We start from the raw sequence: 27,845 nt of genomic DNA, 5'->3' as shown, positions 1-27,845 counted from the left end.
CAACTTACGTGTCATTTACGACGAAAGCTTACGTGTCGTTTACGACGAATCCTTTCCCTGCGCTTTACGAGGAATATATTTCGTCGTAAACGTAACGAGTCGTTTACGACGAAACCTCCGTTACGACGGACGTTTAACAACGAAACGTCTTTCGACGTTAATTCGTCGTAACACACCGTTTACGACGAATTTACAACGAATACTGCCCTAGTAAAAAATATGTTTTCTTGTAGTGCTACTAGTGTTTCAAGTGTTTGTGAATTCATTCTATAAAACTAGTAAACAACCACACAAGTTAAGTTAATACCATTATATGTGAATCACTGAACCAAGACACAAGCAAGATTATACTATTCAATTACAATACTTTCAGTATCGTCATGAATGTGGCTGCGTTTCTACCAATATACAAGATTATACTGTTCTAATTCAAACCCATATGCCGACTTATACTTTCTAAACTAATGATCTCAGAACTTATACATTCGAAACTAATTATGAACCAAACAAGGATTATACTATTCCATTTCAAACACAATACGCAAACTTTCACTTTCCAATCTAATAATCAAATGACAATAGTTTACATATCAGAAAGAATGTCTTGTAATGCAACGCCAACATTAAGCAAAAATCATCGCACGAGATGAATGATGCAAATAACAAACTAGTTTTGAGACATGAATTTAGAAGATAAAGGGAAAATTGTTGGATATTTAATCCATGAAGCAAATCATCCTAACTAAAGCATGATGCCAGCCTTCTTCTCTTGTCAATCTTGTCCCGGCCTCTGGATTGAGTTTTCTCATGTCTATGGGTCAAAAAGGAAAGCTTCTAGATAAAAAAAAATGTATTTACATATTTCACGATATGGAAGGATTTAACATAGATTTCGACCATAATTACCTATATAAAAATTTCAAGATATGGAAGGATTTAACATAGATTTCGACCATAATTACCTATAAAAAGATCTAAAAGAAGGGACGGCCAATTATTCACTTCCGACACATAAACATGCAGTTAGAAGTTAGAACTATGATATTTACTTCATGTTTTCGTAATATTATGAAAATTCCTACTTTAACTCTAACATATAGAAGGATTTTAATTGTTTTCTTTTTAATAACATTTCCTCATAGAAATCAAATTTATGTTTCTCTATTTTTACCCAAACCTTATGTATATTATGAACAAGATATGAGCCCGTTGCAACGCAACGGGTTTTATTTGATGTTTTAATTTAACTATAAAATAATAAATCATTTTATTATAGCATTATGATTGTTTTTTGCATATATTGTCTGAGATTTATTTTATAATTAAAACTCATTTTCACACATAAGTTCAAGTAAATATTTGTATCTTATAATCATGGTGTATATATGAGTTGTTATAAACTTTATACTATGTATTAGAGAAAATAATATACATAAACAATTTAAACTGAACACAATCCGAAATAAAAAAATGAAAAGTAATAAAAATGGAAGTTATGATTTATTCTAGATATATGTAAATAATTTTATTATAGTTTTATGATTGTTTTTTGCATATGTTGTTTGAGATTTATTTTATAATTAAACCCCATTTTTACACATAAGTTTAAGTTAATATTTTTATTTTATAGTCATGGTACATAAATGAATTGTTATAAATTTTATACTTAGGATTAGATAAAATACTATATCTAAACGTTTAAACTGAACACAAACCGAAATAAAAAACTGAATGAAAAGTAAAAAGAAATGAAACTCAAATACATCAATCGAGTCAATGACAACATTATACATGTTCTTATGTTAAAATTTAATATTTTATTAAATAATTCCTTAAAAATTTATTTTGCTAGGATTTTTTTTTAAAAAGGAAAAAATTATATTTTATAAATCTCATTTTTATTTACAATTTAAAAAATAATATTAAATACTCTTTTACAATTTTGTTTAAGATTTTAGAAAAAGAAAATTACTATCATATAACCTATTACAATTATCTTCTCTGTAGAATTTCAGAAAAAATAAATTGTTATGAAATAATTATTTTTAGTTACTAATAAAGAAAATTTACATTTCATATCAATACTAATTTTACACTTCTTTTGTTAATGAAATATTTTTTTTGTATCATGTTCATCATCAAATACTCTCTTAAAAATATTATCAAATAATATTTTACAATTCTCTTTTGGTTAGGACTTAAATATATGATACAATTTTTGTTTTTGTTTAGGATTTTTATATAAATAAGAAAAAAACTATCAATTATTCTTGTACAGTTTTTTAGGATTTGAGAAAAGGAAATTAATATTACATAATCTTTTACAATTATATTTCAAGGATTTAGAAAAATAAAATTTCTACCAAATAATTATTTCCAGTAAATATTAACAATTTTTTAAAAGTTACCATTTTCAAAATATTTTTTTTACAATATCACTAATATTGCTTACAAATTTTCCTTTTAACTAAATATTTTTTTACTATTATGTTTATCATTAATTTTTATAAGTACAAATTACTATTAAATAAAATTTTACAATTCTCTATCGTCAGGAATTTTTTTTTAAAAAAGAAAAAAATTCTTAATTGGTTATGATTAGAATTTTTTTTTTTTAGAAATCTCTTTTATTTAGGATTTTAGGAAAAGAAGAAGTTATTTTCACATAATCTTAGTTTTTATTGACACATTCACAATCTATTTTTCTAATTGACACATGTCACAATCATATTAGGTAAGATATCTGAAGTTAATTTTGGTTTATATTTTTTGACACAAAATTATTAATAAGTAAAGTTAGTTAACTATAAGAAAAATTAGATTATTTTTATATATTTATTTTATTTAGACTTTTAAAAAGGAAATTAATTATTTTATAATTATTTTTTTTACAATTATTTTATTTTTAATAGAAAAAAATATGTTTATTATTTATATATTTTGTCTTATACATACAAACACATATTCATCATATTCACACATACTTATGTACGATAACAACATCAAAATATAAAATTTTGTTAGCATCATAAGATGTAGTAATGATAATAAAAAGTTGAGTTGTATCAAGAAATTAAAAGAAAATACCGATGTAATACTCTTCATGTAAATACTATTGTGTTTTGTAAAAATAATATGTAGAAGCATAAAACTAAATATATATGTGAAATATTTGTAGCTATTTTTGGTCATACTTTTTTAACATACAAAATTATCTATTAAAATAAGAAAGTTAGTTACTTATAAGACAATAATAAGAGTACTTTTAAAATTTTCTTTTAATTAGGCTTAAAAGTAATATTATTTATTTAAAAGTTAGTTTTTATTCATTTTTTTACTAAATATTTTTTAGAACTTGTAGGATTTTACAATTAGTTTTTGTTTAACATATTTTCTTAAAAGTTAATATTTATCTTTTATAATTCCCTATCTTTAGTATCTCTTAAAACAAACATTATAATAAATAATAATAATAAGACTGTTAAATAATATTTATAATTAATTTTTTAGAAAAAAATCGCTTTTTTATTTTAGTATATATATTTTTGCTTATGAGAAAGTTTAACACACATCACATTTTCAAATATATAACTAACATTGTCACAATCATGTAAATTATCAACTTTGAAGAACCAATTGTTTTATAAAAATACTAACAATAATAATAATAATAATAATAATAATAATAATAATAATAATAATAATAATAATAATAATAATAATAATAATAATAATAATAATAATAATAATAATAATAATAATAATAATAATAATAATAATAATAATAATAATAATAATAATAATAATAATAATAATAATAATAATAATAATAATAATAATAATAATAATAATAATAATAATAATAATAATAATAATAATAATAATAATAATAATAATAATAATAATAATAATAATAATAATAATAATAATAATAATAATAATAATAATAATAATAATAATAATAATAATAATAATAATAATAATAATAATAATAATAATAATAATAATAATAATAATAATAATAATAATAATAATAATAATAATAATAATAATAATAATAATAATAATAATAATAATAATAATAATAATAATAATAATAATAATAATAATAATAATAATAATAATAATAATAATAATAATAATAATAATAATAATAATAATAATAATAATAATAATAATAATAATAATAATAATAATAATAATAATAATAATAATAATAATAATAATAATAATAATAATAATAATAATAATAATAATAATAATAAGACTATTAAATAATATTTATAATTATTTTTTAAGAAAAATAATTTTCATTATTTTAGTATATATATTTTGATTATGAGATAGTTTAACACATATCACATTTTTAAATATATAACTCACATGTGTCACAATCATGTTAATTAGCAATTTTGAATAACCAAGCTCAATATAATATTTTATAATTATATTTTCATTAAAATTTTAGAAAAACAAAATTATATTAAATAAATTGTTTCAAATATGTTTTTAGGATTTTGAAAAAATAAAATTTCTAAAATAATTACTACTAAATATTTTTAAAAAACTATTTTTACTTAAATAATTTTTAAAAGTAGTTTTTATCAAAATTCGTTTTATTAACTGATTATATATATTTTAAATTATTATATATTTAAACACATGTCACAATATTATAAGAAAAATTGTTATCAAATAGTCTTTTGCAATTGTCTTTTGATTAGGATTTTAAAAAAGGAAAATTACTATTAAATAATATTTTAATTACTTTTTAATAAAATTCATTTTTGTTAATATCTTAATATATATATTTTTAATTAAGAGATAGATTAACACATGTCACATTCTTAAAATATATAACTGCCATGAGTCGCGATCATGTTAATTAAAAATATTGAAGAACCAAACTTTCAGAAAAAGAAAATTCTATTAAATAAATGGTTTTCAATTTTTTTATAGGATTTTGTAAAAAGAAATTTCTTAAATAATTACTGTTAAATAATTTTTATAAGTAATTTTTATCAAAAATCGTTTTTATTTTCTTATTATATATATGTTTAATCATTATATATTTAAACACATGTCACAATATTATAAGGAAAATTATTATCAAATAGTTTTTTGCAATTATCTTTTGATTAGAATTTAAAAAAATAAAAATTACTATTAAATAATATTTTAATTACTTTTTAATAAAAAAAATTTTGTTAATATTTTAGTATATATATTTTTAATTATGAAATATATTAACACATGTCACAATCTTAAAATATATAATTGCATGTGTCGCGATCATGTTAATTAGCAACTTTGAAGAACCAAGCTTTATATAATAAGATTAGATTTCTATTTTTGACAAAATACGAACGATTCTAATGCATTAACATATCAAATAAGTAAAAAAAATCTTGAATTATGCCACCTCCTCTAATAGAAATTAAAGGAGGTAAATAGCTTAAAATAGCTATATTGTAACATAGGATACATTTGTTTTCTTATATCTATAAATACTTTCTTGTTTTTTTCTTATTATTGAAACACAATCAATTTTCTGATAAAAAAAATCACAATCAATTCATTTAATTTCCAAGGATGAAAAAATCTCTTATATTTTCATTTAATGTTCTAACTTTTCTCATCATTCTTACACTGGGTTTGTGTTTCTGTCAATACTTTTGTAATACAGTATATATTTAATTTATTCCTAAAAAAAGAATTCACAATATCTTTATTTTGTTGTTTCTTGCAACGTATTACTATTTTTAATAAGCTAAATTGTTTTAAAGACTTCTGTTTTAGTTCATTTTCACTATGAAATTGCATAACATCTAAACCTATAAAATTTAGATACATTAGTTTTGTGGTAAATCTAGGAAACTGATATCCGAAAACTATTTTTGTGTTATTTCTTCGCCTAATTTGGATAATTCGTTAGCTTTAAACACATGGATTATTTTAATATATTATGTACAAATATTTTTGTCCAGAATGAATCAACAAAAATATTTTTCTTGATTAGTTCAAATTCAAATTTTCCTGAGTTAATAAATATGAAAATTTATAGTTTTTCTTTTAAGAAATGAAAATATCTGTAATTTAACATGTAAATTTATATGATACTTTTAGATATCTTTATATCTGATTGTTACAGTTTTTTATGCCTGAAATAATTAATTATTTAAAAATCAATAAAAGTTATTTAAAATATTTTATTAGTATTTGAATATTTGCTAAAAATATCTTTCGTTACATAAATTGATATTACATTTTATATATATCAGTGGCAGGAGCGATGGGGAATGTAGGGCAAGGGAGTACAAATAAACGAGTATGGTGCCCCATATATCTAGATAACCAAAAACCTGGTAGTTGTCTCAACAAGCATGCCTGCCTGTCTGCGTGTAAGACCAAGATAGGAGGGACACAAGAAGTAAGGACTTCTTGCTTCTCAGGCAACAAATGCACATGCCAAGTCCGTTGTCCGTAATCTTAATGTTTTATTATTGACAACAAACTCAGATATATTTATAATAAATTATGATCGGGTATGTGGTACAGTAATAAGTTGTCAAATTATGTAAGTGTCAAATTATATATTTTTGCATGGCCCGATCAATAGTTCAAGTCACTGGAGGAAATGGGTTTGGGGAAAAGATGCTATGCTTGAGCTCCCGAACCGTACGTGAGCTGCCTTGTACGGCCTTTCCAAATAAAATTGATCATTTACGGGTGTAGTAAATGACAAAATGTACTGAAAAATATTAATTAGAATTATTAACGTCTAAATTTTCTACTGTATTAATGTTGAATAACTTCATGTGGGATGATATCATTGTGGAGAGAGAGATAGTGGAACAAAAGGGGAGACCGTTGGTTTTGCACAATTGCAACCATTGTGCATTACGATAAAGATATGGATGCGGAGAATCTGATATGATATGGAACATAAACATGAATCCTTTGATGCTTCCTCAAACTCAATTGGTGAATCATTTAAAACTTAAAATCATTCTTCTTGTCATCTCCTTAATTTACAAATCATGGTTGAAGGGATTGATGGAAGGGCACCACCAAGAGTGAAGCATGCAGCTTAATTTGGTTTAACACATGGAAACTTACCAGGTCTGGATATGACTGACAGCTATTTTTTTTATTTATGGGTGGTGGTACATGGTCGTTCTTAGTTGGTGGAGCGATTTGTGTGGTTAATTCTGTTAAGTAACTATGTGGAAGCATCCCTTTACAGTCAGCTTCTTAGAGGGAAGATGTATGTTTAAGCCAAGGAAGTTTGAGGCAATAACATGTTTGTGGTGCTCTTAGATGTTCTAGGCCGCACGTCTGCTACACTGATGTATTCAACAAGTTCACACCTTAGCCGACAAGCATGAGTACTCTTTGAAATTTCATCGTGATGGTGATAAATCATTGCAATTGTTGGTCTTCAACGAGGAAAACCTAGTACGTGTGAGTCATCAGATCGCGTTGAAAGTCCATGTCTTTTGTACACACCGTCCGTCGCTCCTACCGATTGAATGATCCAGTGAAGTGTTTGGATGCGGCGACGTGGATGGTTCGCCATCTTCGACGTCTCGAGAAGTCCATTAAACCTTATTATTTAGAAGAATGAGAAGTCGTAAAAAGGCTTACATCGGTGAACATGCGGAAGAATCATTGTTGTACACTGAAAACACTTTAGAACAATGAACATTCTCTTGTAAGAAAAAAAAATCATTGCACGATATGAATGTTACAAATAGCAAACTGTTTACGAATTATAAATCTAAAAATGCAAGTTTTACAGCCTGTGCGTAAGAATATTCAAACGTTTGGGTGGTGGAAAACGTTTGTTATGGTGTAGCTGAGACAACCGTTGCAGTTGAGGAAAAATTGACAAGGCTTTAGATTTCACACATTGTTGGCGGCGATTAGTTGGATTATGGCTGCAGAAATTTTACCCTAGAATTTACTGTAAATTGTTTGAATGAACAGTAGTTGTATCTAATGTTGTTGTAGAAATTAAATGGGAAAATGATTAAAAAGGAAATATATTCCTACGATAATATTATTTTGTTTTAGAAAACAAAATTCCTACATCTATTTCTTTATTTTTTGGCTTTAGATTTAAAACTTTATAAGGCATGAGTGTAAATTATATGGTTGTAGATAAAAATTAACACTAAAAACACTTGATAGAGTCCAACCAATTACACCCGTTGTCACTATAATCTTTGAAAATAAAGCCTTGTTTGATTGTAACGAGTTTGGTCTTGGCAATGTCTTTTGTCCTGAACTCTTCTTAATAACAAGACCGTCTAAGTAATTTTGAGATTGCCTTACTAAAATTGTCTGAATCTCACACTTTCAGTATCTCAAGATCGACAGTTTGTGATGTTTTACACAAATGTCCCGTAAATGTGGATGCTAGACTCTGATTTGTACCAAAGGCTACATTTAATTTATTTGGTGACTATTATTGATTGAAATGTTTTATATTTTAATCCTCATGAAAAAATATATTTTTCTAACAAATTTAACTACAACAGATGACCAAATAATATAACTATAAATCATTTCCAAAATTATTTTTTTATTGATTAAAAATTTTGTAATAAATAAAAATGATTTTCCAAACATGGTGAAATTCAAATGGAAGGAGAGAAGACACATACTTAGCTTAAATCCACGTATCTATTAATAATATCAATCCCGATTAATTTCTACGGATGCATCTTTTCACTATAGTTTTGCTTAGGACTGTTTATTATACATTTTTATTCATATCCATTTATGATACTTTTTCATTTATAACTGCTTTCATTTTTAAACTTCTATTTCTTTTTAACTTATGTCTTTACAATTCTATTTATTATGTTTTTATGTGTTTCATAACCCGTATTTGTATATTTTGTTTTTTACCACTTTTGAATTAGAAAATTGCTTCTTTTCAACTTATGTCTTTTCAACTTATGTCTTTTCAACTCTATATATTGTTTTCTGTACGATACTCTTTGCACTATTGAATCATAATTTTTGAAATCAATCAAACTATTAATTTTTTAAACTCATTTTCTGGCTATTGTTGCTAATATGAGTCGGTAAGCTTCTGACTCGTGAGTAACATCCGGTTCATCTTTTAGACCTTCTCCAAACCTGGATTTTACCATCTCGATGACCGCTGAAGATCCAGTTATCTCCGGTTATCAGAATCGTTTTAACCAATCCACTTGTTGATTTAAACCCGGGGAAATCCTTGAGATCATTCTAGATTTCTAGACCCGAATGTTCTTGGAATTGGATCCAGTGAATTGAAGATCTCCAGAAGCAGCCAAGGAATAGACATGACGTTTTTGTCTCACGATCGTACCGGATCAAACTGTTGTCCAAATCATCATCGATGTTTCGGGTCTGGTAGATCCACGGAGACTTGTAGTAATGAGAGTAAGTCTGGTTCCACGAAAAGGGAGACAGTGGGAGTCGTTGTTGTGTTGGTGTAGTAAGTATGGTTCCATGGAGAGGAAGAGACAGTAGGCTTCATTGTTGTGTCGGTGTAGTAGGGAGAGTAAATCTGATTAGGAGACGAGTCACCGCTCGGTGCTCGTGGTAGGAGCATTGCTTTGACGTTCTTTACTACTGGGATTGATGACATCTGCAGACTGCAGCACCATGCCTCTGTTCTTCTTCGTTGGCCGAGAGATATGTGTTTAAGAAGGCGGCGAAAGTGAGTCTACGGTGATGACTACCATTGGTTTCTGAATCTATAACCATATTGAATAGTTTTTGTCAGTTTTTTTTTTCTTTTTTCAAGGCCTAATAAGTTTTAATTTCGTTATCGTGTTCCAGGAACAAAGAGTTTGGAAAAAAAAAATTTCTCGGAATTGGAAGAGAAAAACTTGTTGGTTTGGTTTGTATAATAAAATTTTATATTTTTGCTTTATTTGACTTACATATTTATTAACTATATTTTTTATCATACACAAATTCTGAAAAATATATTACATACGTAAAATTTTATTTATTTTAAATATTAGCTTATCTTTTATTTTAAAATACCGTCAAAACCATTATATAAAAATATGAAACAGAGATAGAGACTTAACATTGTCAATGTTCAATAAACAAAAAAAAAGAACAAGTAAACTTGTACATGTCTTTTATTTATCTATCATATAAAGTTTGAAACAAAATAAAATTTTGTAAATAAATCTGTTTAAACTATAAATAAAAATATTGATGGTAATTTTATTATAACATACATCTTGACCTATAAAATATAAAAAAGATTGATCTAAGACTAAATAGAAGAATTTGACCCAAAAATGATCAAATAGAAGAAAAATGGTGTAATATTTATTTCAATGAAATTTAGTTTTTAATAAAATGCTTAGAGTTATTTGATACAATTTTTTAATTTTATCATGATATAATTTTCAAGACAAATGACATTTTTAGAAGACGACTATAAGAAAATTCAGAAAAAGCGACTATTCTAAGAGACGTAACTACTTTGGCTAATGGATGCCTTTAGTTTTAATCTCAACCCAACTAAATTTTTACATTTTATAATTATTGTAAAGTGTCTGTGTCAAAATTTTAGAAATATATATCATATTAAGCTCCAACCTTCACAACTGTTAAATAATTTTCCTTAAAATTCAAACAGAACTAAATAAACTATTTACAGAAAAATATATTAAAATATTACAAAAATATTTTAAGAGTCATATTATTTATTTAGAGGAAAATATAGAAAAATAAATTTATAATAGAATTTCTTTATTTTATAGTAAAACTATAAAGATGAAAGTAGAGGTTGGTTGGAGATGGTCTTACACACAAATGAGATAGGATTATTAACGATTTAATTGAATCCTTGCAGTCATTTAAGTGAATCATTACAAATCTTTGGTGGAACAATTATAACTTCTTAAATGAAACATTGCAACTCTTAATGAATATAATTATGAAACATTGAAACTGTTTCTGAATGTAATTTTTAGTGGTGAACCATTGCAATCTTTGGTAATGAACCATTATAATTTTTAGTAATTGTAGTTTTCGTGTGATAAATCATTGCAACTTTTAGTGTTAACCAACCATTATAACATTTAGTCCTCTTCATAAGAAGTTGTGGACATTGACAAACGACGAACATAAAATCAAAACAATCATAAATAAACTAAAAAGAAAGAGATCCATTGTTAAATGATCATCATAGATTTTTAAATAAACACATACAAATATGAAGAATTCCTTTTGTTATTCTTGTATCTTAATCTAATCTAAGCTTTAAACTTTTGTTTGAAAAACCAATAACATTCCAGAGTATTTATATATTAATACCTCCTCGACTTTAAAAATGCTGTTTAAAAATCTAACAAAAACCATTAATGATTTAAAAAGGGAAGTCCAGAATTTATCAATTTAGTTAATTTATTTGCATTAGTTTAATATAATAAATGCTGATGTTTTATAATAAAAAAACTCCCAAACATTTAATCTTACGATACTATAAGCCAAATATGCTCAACATCTAGCTATGCCACATCATCCTAAAAAATCAGCCAATAATATGTTTCTATTTTGCCACTTCACATCTTTTTTTGTCGACATGGACTTTTAAAATTGTTTGTGGCCCATTTGAAATCGTTGTTATCTTCTTCAGACGATTCCCTTCCACAGCCATGGTTTCCACTCTCTCCAAATCTCTGTTACTCTGAATAATTGACTTTGCTGTTTACACTTTCATTTACGATGTATCTTTTCACCTCCTTTTTGTTTTCCTCATATATTATATCTTTATCGATTCTTCATATACCCTAATCTACAACCTCTTCGGACGAAGATCAAACTATGGCCATGAGATCTGCTTAATTGTACCGGAAAGTATCATGTTGCTGTATATTTCACTGACATCTCCTCGGTCCAGCCGAGTCAGAACTAAGCTTTGAGCTTCTCCTTATCGGCGAACAGGTATCATATTTTTTAACTTCTTCTTCCATGATCCAAATCAATCTTTGTAGTATTCTTCGCACTAAAACCATAAATTCCAGTGCAGCAATGGCCCACAACTCGAAATCTACTGCGTCAATAGCACAACGAGTTTACATCGATAACATCTTCCCCTCTTTGCGAGTATAGCTGTAAACTGGGTTAGCCCATATCCATTAGCCCATATCCATTTGTCTATTTATTGTTTGCGGACATAGAGTGACTATGTCCATTAAGAACCATGTTCATTAAGAACCATACCCACTGACACCCATATTTTCATGGGCTGCCATGGGGTCCATAATGACCATATAAAAAATTTTAAATTTTAATTTTTAAGCCTACAATTATATATACAAGTTTATAAAATTAAAATTCATCCATAAATTTGAAAGTACAACAATACATAAGTTCATAAGTACAACAATTCCGGTCTTGGCGGAAAAAATTGATTTTGCGGTTTTGGCGGAAAAAATCAATTTTGCAGTTTTGGCGGAAAAACTTAATTTTGCAGTTTTGATGGGAAAACTCGATTTTGCAGTTTTGGCAGAAAAACTCATTTTTGCGGTTTTGACAGAAAACTAGATTTTCTGATTTTGGCAGAGAAACTCGATTTTTCGGTTTTGCCATGGGGTCCATAATGACCATATAAGAAAATTTTAATTTATAAGCCTACAATTACATATACAAGTTCATAAAATTAAAATTCATCCATAAATTCATAAGTACAACAATTTCGGTTTTGGCGAGAAAAATCGATTTTGCGGTTTTGGCAGGAAAATTCGATTTTCCGGTTTTGGCTGAAAAATTCGATTTTGCGTTTTGAAGAAAACCTTAATTTTGCGGTTCTGACGGAAAATCTCGATTTTCTGGTTCTGGCAGGAAAATTTGATATCAAAATTTAAGCGAAAAAATCGATTTTACGATTTTAGCGGAAAAACTTAAATTTTAGAAACCTCAGGTTTTGTGACCATTGGAGAGTCCACGTCCATAAAGCCCAAAACCAACAAAGACCATTTTCTTATTGGTCTTCCACATATTATCCAATAAAAACCAATGGGAAAAATGGGTTTGTCCATATTAAGCCCGTTTGTATATGGACATGGGCAATCATTGGACGGTCCGCCCATTTGACACCTCTATCTGCGCGAGCCGCTTTGGTTTTCAAATCCACCAAGTCGGGTTGGTCATCAGACTACCTTATAATCATTGAGGAAAAAGCATTGGTTCATATTTTTTTCCCGTTCTTTGTTGTTTGTAAATTTATCTTTTGTTGTTTGTACAACATCTAGAACATGTGATCAAGTCAACCTTTCCAGGCATCCATATGATTATTAACAGAAAATGTGAGAGCTGGAATATAAACTTAGTCGTCATGGAAAGCCTCTAGCATCTGAAACTGGGGTAAAATTGTGTATTTTTCTATCTTTAATTTCTATTCTTAGATATTAAGATTTGATTACTGTTAAAAAAGGGTTTGATTACTGTTATGGTGCAGGGAAAGTTATTACTTTTCGATCAAATATTCAAGAAGCGTGTTGATGGAGTGTATGTCTTCGCCACTTTTGCTGCTAATATTTATAGATTTAAACCATGAGTTGTTATAGTAATTGAGTTCCTATAACTCTTAACCAATATAAAGTGAATCAGCAACAAAAAAAACATGCAATAACCATCTTTCATCTTTCTTTGTGTGCTTATTTTACTACCAGGTTCATGCGACCTTGATGGATCTGGTTCACAAGTCTGTGAATGAGAGAGGTGGTAGATTCTCTTCTTCTGTTTGTACTATCTTAAGACTTATTTACTTTTGGCTGAGTGTTATAGACGGCTTGAACATGTGTCTATAGAGTCAGTGAACAAGAAGTGGGAGCGAAGTAAGAACGCAACATTGCAGCTGGTGGACATGGAGTGCAGTTACCTCACTGTTGATTCTTCAGGAAGCTTTCCACTGCTCTGAGAATGCCGAGTGTACTTTGCTCCGTTGTGGTCGGTGTGGTTCAGTCCAGAGAATATTTCTGAGGCTTAGGTATGAAATTGTGACTGGCTCTACTCTTGCAAATGGTGGTTTGGCAATGAAAAGTGTATGTATTGAAGGAAATTGTGTTATTTCTGGTCAAACCATGAATACCAATTCCAAAATTCAAAATGAGATATTCGGGGGACAGCTCCACTTTGCATGCAAATCTTTCATGTTGATTTTTTCCGTATTCTTCTTTTCACGGGTAATTTTCCAGTAAAATATTCCATTCAATCCTTGCTTCTTTTGTTTGACAGCTAAGCTTCCACAGACCATAGACAGGAAGAGGAGAAGCATTTTGTGAGGGAGCTATTGAGGCAGAGAGGAAGCGCAAGAGAAGAAGAAGAAGAAAAGGTACAAGAGAGAGAAAAGTGTGAAGCTGGAGAGAGAAAAGCTGCTAGAGTGAGAGTGAGACAAGAAAAGGAACTTGCTGTTGGAAACGGAATTTGGGAATGGACCGGCTGCTACACAAGTAAGTTATAATTTCTTTCCGACTCACTACTTATACTTCGCTCAATAAAGGTCACACAATTACTTAGTCTATGCAAAGAAAATCAATACTCTTTAGTTCACTGCAACAATCTTCATACTAAGACATAATATTTGCAGAGGTTTCTGAATCAATGGACGTGAATTTGATAGATTCAATGCATTTCACGTACTTTTTCTCCCGTTCTTAGTGGTTTGTAAATTTGTCGTTTCATCGCTCCAATGTCACAAAGAAACTATTCAAATTTACATTTCTTGCCACTACTCACAGGTTTCGCAGTTGCGGTTTGGACATAGCTGCAACAGTTATCTTCTTTTTTTAAAAAAAACAGCTGTGATCAAGTCAATTTTTTCAGGCATCCAGATGATTATTATCTTCTTGAAGTTGACTGTTTACGAGTCTCTTTAACCTCTGTAGTTACTGTGAAGGTTTGTTGCTGAGTTTATTGCATAGATCCATTTTCATGTGTGGATTGTTTCAACAAACCATCATTAAGACGCTGTCTTGGCTACCCGCAGACAGATTGAGAACTCACTTCCAAACTCAAACGAACAGCAATGCTCTCTATTCAGAGATCATGTGGAGAGATCCCAGAGCTTTTTACACAGATTTCTATCATGGCCGCTGAAACTGGAAGCACTGCTCTTTTCACTGTGATTTGTAGCTTTGCTTCAAGGCGTGTACCCTTTTGCGCAAACAAGTTCTTCAACACTGGACTTGGTTTCAGTTTGGTCATACTGCTTTGGGCTGTGGATAGACTCGGGAGGTGATTACTTAGCGCATACTTCTTCCATGGGTAAGACATTCTGATGTTAGATTGTGTTCTTGCGATCAATGAGCCTTAATCAGCAGCTCCTGCTGGTAACCCCATCTTAGTTTTTTTTATAGAACCCCCATAACTATCGGCAAATCTGCAACCATTTCTGATATTTCTGTTGACATGCAGGTTGTGGCTTCTAAGTTGGCAACAAGAACAAGAGTAATCTCTGAGGAAGCAAAAAAAAATCTCTGTGGAAGCAAAAGCCACAACCATGTTCTTTATATTCTTATAGGAAACATCTTTGCTCCTATGTAAACTAAATATGTTTCTCCAATGACCTGAAGAATATATAAATTGGTTTTTGTTTGTGTGATCAGGAACAAACAAATTTTTTGAATATAAAGCATGTTACCTAAGACTTATTCTTTTTAGTTTGAACTGCACGTGATGGTCAAAAGAAAAAATTAGATGATTTGCAACGTAGAATGAACAACTGATTTTGATTTATTTATTTTATCTAAGTAGAGAAAGAGGAGAAATAGAAAGTAATATTAGTGAAGGAGATAAGGATTAGATTTAATTAAATTAGAAATTGCATATTATAACAAACTATCATCAATTAACAGTTCAATAAGAAAATAATGCAAATTAAATACTTTTGTTTATCTCACAAAGAGAATATTGTGACGTTACATTATTTTAAAAACCAGGGAAATATAAAAAATAAAAAAATAAAAATTTAACAAAATAAATATTTGTTACAGTAATATATTAAAGCAATTCAAATTTTAAATTGATTTGAAAAGTAATTTAAATTGTTAAATTATAGACAAAACGTTCACACTAAAGAGAGCATAAACACAAATATTTTTAGTTGTTTTTTTATGAGCAACACATATATTCCATACTAAAAGTTTAACATTCGTACCAAAAAACATGTCATCATTAAATTATTACACAAATGTTTGATTTTTTCCTGAATAATTTCCTAAGCAAAGAATTAAAAATTCTTTGTCAACATTAACAAAAGTGGGAACAGAAAGTATATATACACGGATGCAAAATAACATTACCATTAAACTGTTTTGCTGCGTTATTAGGAGCCTAGGAGTCCAGTGGCTCATACATATCTAACACCTACATATACATATACTTTTCCAAAAAATAATAATAATAACACCTACACCTACATATTATGTTATTTAATGTTTTGTACATATTTAAATAAAAAGTGTTACTAACTAATTATTAGAGTCTTATTAGTATTTTAAGATATATGAAGGTTAATATATAATAATTTAAACTAGTTATACAATACTTTAGACATCATCCGTTGATTTTTATTCGAAAAGCATATGTTTGCTTTGTTTATATAGATGAGTGTGATGTATTTTAGGCAGTGTTTTGAAACCTGACCCGGACCTGCGGTTGAACCGGTAAACCCGGCAATCCTGAAAAAATCTGGTTTGGGTTTTGTGAAAAACCAAATATTTAGAAACCCGCAAAAACCCACAAAAACCCAATAGAACCCGGAACCCGATACCGGTTGAACCACTGGTTGAACCAATAAATAATTTTTATTCATTTTTAATTTTTAATTATGTTTTTAGATTATGTTTTATATTCTAAATTTCTAATTAAGAAGTGATATACCGACAAATTTTTTTTAGGTTTTTCCTTTTCAGTTTTATATTTGTGATTTTTAGATTTTAATGAAGATTTCACTATGCCACTTGAAGAAAATAAAAGTGAACAATGGTAGAGAGAACCAAAACTAGTTGATGTGATTTGGTGTTAGTTTATTTCCGTTATTGATAATTTTTTATAATAATTTTTTACTTTTGGTTTATTTTGTATTTGAAATTTAATTTATTATTCACATTAAACATTTAAATATTTATAAATTTTATGTCTTGATTTTTTTAGATGCCATAACTCTTACTTTTTTATACAAAATTATAAATAGTCTAAACTATTTTTTGATATTTTGTATATCAAATGAAAATAAAAATATAGAAATTAAAGTTAAGTATTTTCTAAATGTTCTTAAACATAAAAATATACACATCCAAACTATTATTTTATGTTTATAAAAATATTTAGAAAATATTAAACTTTAGTTTCTATATTTTTATTTACATAGCTGATATATTATTATATAATAAAATTAATTCATTTATTAATCCGTGGTTCGGCCGCGGTCGATCCAGTGACCCAACGACCAGGTAAGTTATCCGGTTCAGTGTCCGAGTGGGGTTTAAGAACATTGATTTTAGGGGTAGTGGATTTTGGTTTGCGGTGTTGGTCTTAATCTCTGCTTTAAATTATTTAGCCAAAATATTCTTATAGCTTTTTTTTTGTTTAGCAATGAACAGCAAATCTAAACAGTTCTAAAAGGTACATATGCTTGATTAATCAAAAACAACATAATTCCAATATGATATCAAATGTTAAAGTATTTGAATGAAAACTTTAACACAGACATATACTAATAATAACCAATAAATACTAAGTTGTAATATCAATTTATAAATCCATCTCGGTACAATAATTTACTATTTTATCATAATAACATAAATAAAATGCATTAAAAAGATTGTCACTTTTAAATACTTAATTTATGTAGGAGAAAAAATGGTAGAAATAGTAAACTATTATTAAAGGAAAAACGTCAAAAATACTTTCTTTTTAACTATGCCAAAAATCTCAAATTACAAACACGCCATTTTAATCATTAAATTTTTAGTCAAACATGATTTTTTTGTTTCGGTTTAAAAAGTGAATATTAAAATGTCATACCTAAATTTAAAATTGTATATGTTTTAACAAAATAATTTATCAAATATAAATTACATATGATTTTGGTAATATGTAATATTATATCAATGATTTGAAGGCTTTAACGGAAAAATCCAAAAATCAATTTAAAATCTTATATTTGTGTTTAGCCTTTTTTATGACTACATATCTTATATTGGATAGTGTTTTAAGTAGACAAATTCAAAGTAAATTCATATATAACTTTAAATATGTAAGTATGTAATTTAAAACTATTTTGTAAATTAATGATTTTATTTCTAAAGAATCGTGTTCTCTGTAAATGTTTTGTGACAATTGTTAGTTTTATGTTTATGTCTGAATTTTTATACTTTCTTATATTAAGTTATAAATAAACTTACTTTCAATTATTTTGAATTTTTGGCAGCATTATGTGTTGTAAATATAATTGATTGCTTTTTGAGAAATTCCTTGAAATAATTAAGTTGAATACTACTTTTTAAAAAATACACTTAATCAAAATATTATAACATTTGGGTTTAGGGTGTAGTGGTTATTGTTTATGGTTTAGTAATTAGGAGGTTTGTTCAGTTTATAAACTTCTATAAACACTTTTAAAAAAAAATTATAAATGCTTTAGGAGTGTTAATTTTATCTTTTAAAAAAAAACTTAAACTATTAATGAAAATGATTATCATTTAAAATTATATTCTACAAATGATATCAAATTTGAGATAAAGTTAGAATTCTCATTTATTTTCTAGATTGATCACTTACAACCGTTTATTTTATTTATTTATTTTTAAAACATTAACAACTGAGATGATACTACAATACAAGATCGAAACCTAATTTGCTTAGAATCATTAAATTTCACACATATAGAAACTCAAAATTTATGTAATATATTTTAATCTTTAAATTTAAAATCAAAACCAATAAAATCTTATATTTTTGTTGAGCAACTCATATTCTATATATTGAAAGTCAACATTTAATCCGTTAGTGAGTTATGAGTTAAAGCCTTTTAACTTTTTTTTTTTAATTAAAATTTTTTTTGGCACTTTTTCCTGATTTTAATTACTAAGTGTGATATAAAACATAAAAATGAAAAGACATTACAAATGAGAATATTTTAAAAGCAGTTTTTAAATCTTTGTAGTACGTTAAAAAAAACCTTTAAAATCACCATATTCAAATTGAAAATACATAGTTTCCTTTCATTGAAGAAATATAAACTATTATCTGTAGTAAGAACCCATAAGAACTAAAAAATATACTAATTAGAAATTTATTATTACAATAATTTTTGTGGGAAAAATTTATACAGTTAAAAATTATACTGAAATTATGTTTAAATATATATATTTGAACGAATTTTTAAAGAAATAATTTGTAAATTAATAAAACCCAAGCTTAAATAATTTTTTTATCATTTGTTAGTCTTTATATTAAATAAATAAATATTTTGAGTCATAAAATTACATACATAATTATGATAGATATTTGATGGCCAATTATGATATTTTTATTTTTATAAAAAGTTAAAGATTCTTCTATGTTACAATGTTTTTTTCGATATAATATTAATTTCACATTTACATACAAAAGGGGTAATGATTATTTATTAAATAAATATGTTGGATAAATTATCGAGATATAAATAAAATACAATATAAAAATATATATGATTAATCGATAATCAAATTAAATATAATTATAGTATTTTAAAATATATACTCCGCGCTACGCGCGGAAAAAGATGTAGTCACTACTATATAAAAGGAACTAATTTAGAGATTCCTAAAGCTGTCCACATAGGACAAGATATTCTCAACCAATTAAACCAACTTGTCATCACGGTCATTTCTTAATACTCAAGCTATTAGGCCATGAAAGCATCCCAGCCCTTCCAGATATTCGGCCCAATCGTAATACTCCCATAGCCCTAATACCTACAGGGACGCCAAATCTGTTTGTCTATCCCACTCTTCTGGTTTAACACTTACAGAGAGCCATCTTATCAATTATTTACACTCTTCCGCTATATTTCTTGCCGCTTGCAAAAATCAAAACCTGTCTGTTACAACACTTTATATCTTCCACATTCCACTTTTTTTGCTAGATATTGGACTGCTAGATATTGCTGCCCAATTAAAAGTGAGTATTGAGTAACAACATCATCTCCGGACTCCAAGCTCTCTTCGTCTTCTCCCCTTCTCAATATATAAATCGATGCCTTTCTTTTTTCTCACCAATGGGTTTGTACATTTGAGACGAGCCACAGTAGAGCTAATCGTACGGCGGCTAGAATCTGATTGAGGTTAAACGCTTTACTCACGGTATAGAGGTAATGACAGTGAGAATTTGATTTGTGGTTAAACGGACTCATTCTCTTTTTATATTTTTAAACTAAAACCACATAATCTGATTTGGTGGTTTCGCTTTCTTTTGCAGCCATTTGAGTTTGGGGAACGATGAACCATGAAGGTTTGTATCCTAGCTCCTTTATACATAACTTCATTTTCTAATCCTGGACACAGAGAGATTATGAAGAATTCAAGGTTAACATCAATGCTTAGTTGCGACTGCACAGAAAGTGTCTGAAGAAGTCTTGACTAGGCACAAATGCACTCCCTGGCCTGGTAATAATATTTGTGATCATTTGTTCTGATCTAGGTGAGATTCTCAGAGGCGTTTAACTGTTTCATTTTTGTTATATGTGCTGAGTGTACACATTACTCCCAGAGTTATCTGTTTATTTTCATGTTTTCTCCTTTGAAACAATGGTGTTTGCGATGTATAAAACCACAAGCTGCCTAGGCTGGTTTGTCTTCCCATGAGAAGAGACCCAGAGTTGACCATCATAAAATGTTGGAGCCATGAATCTTTTAGTAAATGATTATGCGTAATCCTTGATTATATTATTTGAATTCTTTCCGCAAATCTCGGGGTTTCTATCTAATGCTCCTTATCTTATGAATGTAGATTGTGATCACTACATCAACAATAGCAAAGCTCTTAGAGAAGCAGAGGTAGATCCTCAGCCGGGAAAGAAGATTCGATGGGATCAGTATACACGACATATACATATATCCCAATGTTGTAGTCTTCGACGTAAGTATACGATAGTTCTGTCACCACCCTCCTTCTCTTGAGTCATAATCTCGGGCTTAAAATTAATTTTTCATCTTGATTGAGCTCCCGCTTTGGCACTGCTTTATGTTGCTACCTTTAGCTTCATTGAAAGCAAAAAGAACAGCTACTGAATATATTTTTAAATGAGGTACATATATATATCACTCAAAATATTTTTTTTAGCGCTCACTTTGACCTACAAAAGAATTACAATTTAAAGCACTTGAAAGTTGAGTCAACCGATTGAAAACAAGACTTTGATGATTTTGTTATCCCCCACGACAAAGAGACACTTCTTACCGTAAGAAATGCACCATATATTATCTCTAGGGTCTCATCTACTTATGATTTGCATCTTCGTTTTCTCCACAAATAAAGTTTTCCGAGGAGCTGAGTTGAGGAATTCCCATAAGTTATATGGTCAGTGAACAAATAGTAACTATGGGAGCCAGCTTTTCTGGGATCCTAGACACAGAATACGTAGAGAATCCAAGTAGAATAATGGTTTGTCTCCGGGCAATAATATGTGTCGGGATAATAGTACACTGTGAGTTTTGTGTATTTGACAAAAAGTAATTACAGCGTATTTGTGTATATGCATGTGTCAGACACAAGTTCGTGATTGATTTAGTTGCTGACATGTGAGCAACCTTTTTATGATTGTTTCGTCTTTCTCAACAGATAAATGAACTTATATTATGTCAAGCAATCAAACTAATAAGTTAACTCATTAATTTTTAGATAAGTATTCAAAGTTGTATAAGCCGCATGCAATTTTTCATGTTTTGTTTATTAAGCTATATGTGCTTTCAACCTAAAACCAATTGGTAATAAGAGAAGTGATCCATCTATATTATATATTATTAATGATCTTTTCCAATATCCGATGTGGGACTTATGTCCCTAATACGCCATCTCGAGATGATGGCTCTTTGAACGTCAATCTCGGAATGTTTGGGCAAAGATCGATGGGCCGACTTTGGGATGGATCGATAATGGATCGGGTTGAATTGTTTGAATCGGACTCTGATACCATATTAAGCTAGATGAGTTTCCAACCTAAAACCAATTGGTAATAAGAGGAGTGACTCATCTATTTTATATATTACTAATGATCTCTTTCAATACCCGATGTGGGACTTATGTCCCTAATATTGTTGATATATACTATCTCTTTGTATTTTAAAATGATGCTTTAAGTTTTTTCACAAATGAAATGTTAAAATTATTATTATTGGGATTAATATTATTTAGATTAATTTTAATCTTTTATATTTTACATTTTAATTACAATATTTATTTGTCACTAATGATGCTCGCCGTTAATGATCTTTGAGTTTTTTCTTGATGCGTTAAGTTTCAACTTTAAAAAATGTTATATAAACAATTAGTAATATTGTAAATATAGTGAAAAAATTTGTAAATTAATAAATTTGAAGCATGTAATCCGCGCGTAGCGCGGGAAAAAAATCTAGTTATAGATAGAATCACATGTAAATCAATTAAAATTCTGCACTTGAGGACAACTAACGAAACAAAACTAACCCGATAAAGCAATGTACATTTTATTGGTTTCATATCACAATTAGTTTGATTCATCTTTTTTAGAAGTCATATCACTTTTTTGTGAAAATGAGTGTATCGATGACACATAAACAAATCACTTTTTCAAATAATGTATAGAGGATATAGCTTATATAGTTATACCAATATTTTTCTTATCAGATTTGTGAATCCCAAAAATCTATTGGGAGCAAGCATAGACAAAAAGAATAAATAAAAAATCTATCGCAAACGGTTAATCAGAGGTCTACCGAAGAAAGTTTGAAGCATTCGCTTCTGTTAAATAGTTGTTACAGAAAATGATAGGGCATACATTTATATATTTTATTTTATACATACATAAACAAACTTTGTTGATTGCTTCTTAACTAGATTACATAGATCAACAAATTACAATCAATGTTCTTTTCACATATTTTCTATAATTACAACTTAGAAATTTCTATAATCACTTTTTACCATATTATTTTTTCCTTAATCTTTATATATTTTTTTATTGCTTGGTTTACAAATTTAAAAGAATCTATACAATTAAAAGACTAATTTGTATGTTTCAGTTTTATATTTGTTAAATAACATAAAATGATAGTAAAATACTTTTGTATCTTCTATCAAATTTTTTTTTTCAAAAATTGATTACTTATATATTAGTTTGTCATAAGACAATATTGTTAAAAATATGTACTATTTTTATTTTGCTTACGGCATCAAAATACCTTCGCACGGCTCGGAGCGGTTTGATCCTCGGCCAAACCTTGTAAACCTCCACGTAAAATATATATTCCATCTATTTTATATTATAAGTAGTTTTAGCAAACAAATACATTTTATAACAGAAATATTTGTAACATTTTAATATATTTTTATATTTATTAAATATTGTGTGACCAATTAAATTATGTATTTATAAATTATATACTAAATATATTTTTAAAATTTCTGGGCTGAATTTTCCATGATTTTAAGAATCCAACATAATATTTATAATGTATTTATAATGTATATATATCTATATTATTCAAATTGAAATATCTTTTGGTACTGTTTGGAAACATGGATATCAGTATAAATGAGAATTGTTTGAAAACATAGATAACAATAGCCATGTTCTTTTATCTGACGCTGCGATCGGCGGTTGCGTCAAAGAAATACACTACAACGGAGACAAATCAAACCTGTTTTGAAAAAGAAATCAGTGGCCAACAAATTCCGAAGACACAAAATGCATAGACAACCGACACTTCTATTCCCAGTGTCAGAGTTATCCATTTTTATTGGCCGCAGCGGCTAAAAAACAAGCAGCATTTTTCCGCCAGTCATGAATATGCCGTGGGAGTAGTTGTAATTTCTGGACGCAACCGCCGATAGCAGCGTAAGATAAAAGAACATGGCTAATATAAAAAAAATATATAGAGTCATTTTAGTAGTTTTACTAATATAATTACATTAATTGTCTTTTCATATTTTACTCATTTTAACAATTCATTAATTATATTACATTAACAATACACCACAACATTAATTATATTACCATAATAATAATAATGTATATTTTTATTTATTAGTTAATCAATATTAATTTGTGTCAATTATAAGCCAACTCTCTTGCGATCTCAAGTTGACGTCATTGAGTGAATCGGGTATCGGTTATGTCCCCGTGGTGATGCATCCTCTGAACTTCGATATTATCTACTTGTGGAACAGGAGCGTGAAAGGTTTGGTCTTGTTTAACTTGCGCGCACACGTGCTTTTAGTGTTCATAAAGAAGCTGAAGAAGATGGCAAGTGTATGGATGGTTGCATCTTGAGTTTTAACGGCTGCAGCGAGTATAAGAAGGGTATTCGTAGATACTATCTCCCATGGTATGAAGGTGGTCCTAACAATCTCTTATTTCCACAATATGTTCACCCTCGTTGGTTGCACCGTCTCCCTCGCCCTCAATCTACCTACCTAGTGTGTACTCTGTTTCTGAGCACTGAGAGATAAGTGTTGCGGTTGCCACTACAAATCAAACTCTGTTCAAATAATGGATTTTGCTTATTAGCTTTGTTTATTGCTCTGGACAATGTTTCACTTGTAGCTTTTCCAACTGATCAGAATATGGCTATGCACATTAATACTTCACTTGCGAAGCAGCCACATCCTCAGGTTGTTCAAGTGATAACACTGATTACATTTGAGTATCGGCTTGTTTTTTTTGGATGTTTTGTTAAGTAGCGGCTTCATGTGTTTTGTGTTTCCTATGTACATTGTGTTTCTTAAACAAAAAGTTATCCAGAAAACATTGACTAGCGAAGAGAGAGGAGAACAAATAGTCGCATATATGTTCAGATCAACAAAATAAGTTATTCATCAAAAGTAATTGAAAACATGATGATGTATATAACCCATTCAGTTTAAAAAGTAAGCTGTTTGAAAATGAAAATGATGATGTTTAGAATACAATTTGAGGAAAGAAAATCCAGAAAATAAAATAGGAAAAAAATGGGTTTAGTAAATATTTTAATTATCAAAAATGAAGATAAACCCTAAAACCCTAAAAGGGGTAAGTCGCAGCTGTTTCTAGAGTCTTCTCCTTCGTCTATTAAGAGTCATCCACTCTTCTCTCCGTAGATCTCACTCGTCCGAACTATCTGTTCCTTAGGGGTTGTCGTCTTCTTCCTCCCTCCTCAGTCACCATGTTCGTTTCGTTTCGTTTCCAATCTCGCTTCCAACGCCAGGTGAGAACTCTCTTGCTTCCTCTCTCTCTCTTATTGCTTCAGTTTTCCGATAGTGAATAACAATGGAGGGAACAAAATCGATCAATGCTTTGATCTAATCTCCTTAATTTCATCTCGATTCTCTAAATCTACTTGCTTTCATTCCTATTTTTTATATTGATTTTGTTTTCTCATTTCCCCTCTTCTCAGGATTGCAAGTAACACACGACAAGTAAATGGTGCATTGGTCTGTAACTCTCTGGTACGAGATTTGTCTTTGGTCTTATTACTAACTTGATGTTGTCTTGCGTCCTCAGGTATCCAGCAGAATGAGCTGGAGCAGGAACTATTCAGTGAAAGAGATTAAGTTTGGGGTTGAAGCTCGTGCTTTGATGCTTAAGGGTGTTGAAGAGCTTGCCGATGCTGTCAGAGTCACCATGGGTCCCAAGGTGCTTATCTATAACTGATCTATGATTTCAGTTTGGTCTGAATTGTTAATGATGTGACTGACGTTCTGTGGTGCTAACTTTGAAGGGATGTAATGTTGTGATTGAGCAAAGTTGGGGAGCTCCTAAAGTGACTAAAGATGGTGTCACCGTTGCTAAAAGCATTTAGTTTAAGTATAAAGTGAAAAAAGTTGGTGCCAGTCTTGTCAAGCAAGTTGCTAATGCTACTAATGACGTTGCCGGTGATGGTAAGATTACTCCACTTCTCCTAACTTGATCCTGTTGTTTCTTACCAAAACTCTCTTACCGAGATTTTTCTTAACTTGTCTTCCAGGTACTACTTGTGATACTGTACTCACCAGGGCGATATTAACCGAAGGTTGCAAATCAGTTGCCACAGGGATGAACGCTATGGACCTAAGGCGAGGTATTTCCATGCCGGTGGATGCTGTGGTGACTAACCTTAAAAGCAGGGCTAGGATGATCAGCACATCCGAAGAGATTGCTCAGGTTGGGACCATTTCTGCAAATGGAGAGAGGGAGATTGGTGAGCTGATTGCTAAGGCTATGGAGAGGGTTGGCAAAGAAGGTGTAATCACCATCCAAGTAAGTGACTCACTGAATATGAGTGCTTATGATACTGATAGATTGGTCAAACCACTTACCGTGAGTAAAATGCTTTGCAGGACGGAAAGACGTTGATTAATGAGTTGGAAGTTGTAGAAGGGATGAAGCTGGACAGAGGTTATACATCCCCTCACTTTATCACCAATCAGAAAACCCAAAAATGTGTAAGTTTCTTACTCCTACTACTCAGTCTAGATTCTTGATGCCTCAAATCAGTTCTAGAGTTGACATAGTTTTGACTCAATATGCAGGAACTGGAAGAGCCTCTCATTCTTATCCATGAGAAGAAGATCTCATCTATCAACTCTGTAGAGGATGAATTCGACCATCCCTCAAGGTCCGAAGAATAGACGGCTCGGCCCATACTAAGCGTAGCAACAGCTCGAAGCGGCGGCTCGGAGCGCTGATCTCTCGGCGCGACATGAGAGTACTTTTAGTCAGTCGCGCATCGACTAAACACAGTCGGCTCAACGGCTCCTCGAAGCGATGTGGGCTTCTCGGCCCAGCGAGTTAAAAGCACATAAAAGTGACGCGAGCTAGGTCACGGAAGAGCACCAAGTCGGTTATAAAAGAGAGGAGGGAGACAACGTAGAGGGGATCCAAAATCATTCACACATACTTGGCGACTAGATTAGGGTTTTCCCTTTATTATCTTGCCGTGTTGTATCTTTCCGTTAAAGCTCTTCGAGCTTTGGCATCCTTTCCTTTACGCATTTCCTTTCCTTGTAACCGACGAAACGCTTTTCCGACCATCAATAAGACGTCTTTGCTTAACCCACATTTAAAACCGAACGTTCCCTCGTTTAGTACCGTTTTCCGATCAAACAGTTGGCGCCCACCGTGGGGCCTCTAGCAAAGTAACGTCAACAAGATGGCGACGAGCAACGACGGCTTTTCCTCTGGAGAAGAGCGTGAAGCTCCCAAAATGACACCTGCGTCATTTCCTGCGACTCCGGCACTGCTACCACCCGCATCCATAGAAACTATCATGGCGCGCCTTGCACAGCATGACGCAGCCCAGAAGGCGGCAACCAACCAAATCGCGGCGCTCGTAAAAATCTTAGCCCCTCTCGCTGCGAACGTGGAAGCTTCGACGGCGCAGTACCGGAGACATCTGTTTAATACAGATAGAGCGACCGGCGCACGCTGGAGATCAAGATGTCAACGACGGCGATACGGCTCAAAACCCTGGCGGTCTTGACGCACACACCATAAACGAACTAGCCGCGTTAAAGAAATCAGTGCTCGATATACACTCCAAGATTCACAACGTAACGACGTCAGCTCCACAAATCGAGCGTGTCCTCGCAGAATCTCTCCGGACGCCGTTCACAGA

General features: G+C 29.9%; 2 long non-coding RNA genes and 1 pseudogene across 6 annotated transcripts; all 3 read left to right on the top strand.

Moving 5' to 3' along the window:
• Positions 1-11,658: 11,658 nt before the first annotated feature.
• LOC106344169 lies at positions 11,659-13,753 on the top strand. 3 transcript variants are annotated; one of them, XR_001270160.1, is made up of 5 exons: positions 11,659-11,970; positions 12,051-12,149; positions 13,308-13,392; positions 13,487-13,536; positions 13,701-13,753. It is a non-coding gene; the product is annotated as an uncharacterized LOC106344169 (long non-coding RNA). The 3 variants fall into 3 exon arrangements; XR_001270159.1 differs by having other exon boundaries at positions 13,308-13,536; XR_001270158.1 differs by having other exon boundaries at positions 13,281-13,536.
• Positions 13,754-13,837: 84 nt separating this feature from the next.
• On the top strand, positions 13,838-15,674 carry LOC106292879. 3 transcript variants are annotated; one of them, XR_001260270.1, is made up of 5 exons: positions 13,838-14,017; positions 14,266-14,480; positions 14,769-14,926; positions 15,017-15,359; positions 15,445-15,674. It is a non-coding gene; the product is annotated as an uncharacterized LOC106292879 (long non-coding RNA). The 3 variants fall into 3 exon arrangements; XR_001260269.1 differs by having other exon boundaries at positions 14,854-14,926; positions 15,017-15,294; positions 15,445-15,670; XR_001260268.1 differs by having other exon boundaries at positions 15,017-15,294; positions 15,445-15,670.
• Positions 15,675-25,286: 9,612 nt separating this feature from the next.
• On the top strand, positions 25,287-27,283 carry LOC106344100 (annotated as a pseudogene).
• The last annotated feature ends 562 nt before the right edge of the window (positions 27,284-27,845 follow it).

Source organism: Brassica oleracea, chromosome C5, assembly GCF_000695525.1.
Source record: "Brassica oleracea var. oleracea cultivar TO1000 chromosome C5, BOL, whole genome shotgun sequence".
NCBI lineage: Eukaryota > Viridiplantae > Streptophyta > Magnoliopsida > Brassicales > Brassicaceae > Brassica > Brassica oleracea.
The sequence above is the reverse complement of the archived record's forward strand: the minus strand, read 5'-3'. Positions and strand labels throughout refer to the sequence as shown.